The sequence below is a fragment of the Egretta garzetta genome, unplaced genomic scaffold (assembly GCF_000687185.1).
Source record: "Egretta garzetta isolate BGI_Z169 unplaced genomic scaffold, ASM68718v1 scaffold906, whole genome shotgun sequence".
Taxonomy (NCBI): domain Eukaryota; kingdom Metazoa; phylum Chordata; class Aves; order Pelecaniformes; family Ardeidae; genus Egretta; species Egretta garzetta.
Window position 1 is genome coordinate 102640 of NW_009259870.1, and position 1187 is coordinate 103826.

Sequence of the window (1187 nt, forward strand, 5' to 3'; positions counted from 1 at the left end):
CTCTCTGTCCTGATTTAGCAGGCCTGCCGGCTGCCCCCGGGGTGTCTGACCCTGGCCAGCTCCCGGGCACTGGGAGGGCGCTTGCAGGAGCAGGGTTACGGGCGGGCAGCATCTCACCCTGGGGGACCCGGGCGCGAGCCCCCGCACCCCCCGCGGGCCGGTGCGGGGAGATGGGATGGGATGGGATGGGAGGGCAGGCGTGGCTCAGGCTGCTCTCCTGCCTCTGCTTTTTTCCTCTTTAATGCAATCTGAGCAGGAGCCAGAAGGAGCAAGGTCACCCGCGCTCCGCTGCGGTTTGAAACTCCCCAGCCCCTGCCCTGGGGAGGCCTTTCTAAGGAATGAGAACAAAGCAAGTCGAAGGCTGACACGTCCTCAGCAGTGCTAAGAATGATTTGTCAGGATGCAGACCGCAGATTAAGTGATTTTGCAGGAGTAGAAATCATCGTAAAAATATAGCCCAGCTCTGCAGGTATTTATAGCTGCTGCCCTTTCCCAGGCAGTGGGAAGCCGTCCCACTGGGGCGGGAATGGGATGCCGCCCGGCTCCGGGCATCTCGGGTGTCCACAGAGGGTGAGCTGCACCCCAAGCTCTCTGCAGGTGTCCTGGTGGCTTCCCTGGGCAATCAAACCCAGCATGGAGCCCACCAGAACAAATAGACAGACCCCAGCAAAGAGCCGTGGATGAGCCTGCGTTTTTGCCGGAGGGGCTGGTTGGGTGCCCCCGTCACACTGCCCGGGGGGGTGTGGGGCTGCCGAGGGGCTGCCCGGTGCCATGGGCCATGCTGGGCTCCTCAAGATTGCAGGCAAGGGGGCTGCTGCTCCCAAAACAGCTCTGGGAGCAAAAGATGAGGTTTTAAATAAAGTCAGTGCAGAACCGCCAACATTGGGACACCGGTGCTGGGCGAGGGTCGGGGCATCCTCCGCTGCGAGAGCGAGCGGGGAGGGAGGCCAGGCCAGGCACGCTGCGCGTGGGCGTGCTTGTCACGACTGCTCTTGAACGCGTTGAACGGCTGTAGACGGGTGTCTGTGATGGGTGGCGCTGGGAGGGGTGTCCCTGGGTGGTGGGCGCTTGGTGCGGGGCGCCAGCACCGCCTGCGAAACTGGGGGTTAAGCTCTCGCCGGAGCCTGGGGATCTGACCTGGCTGGCGAAAGGTCTGGGGGTGGGTGGGTGCGGGCCGCCGGGGGGCC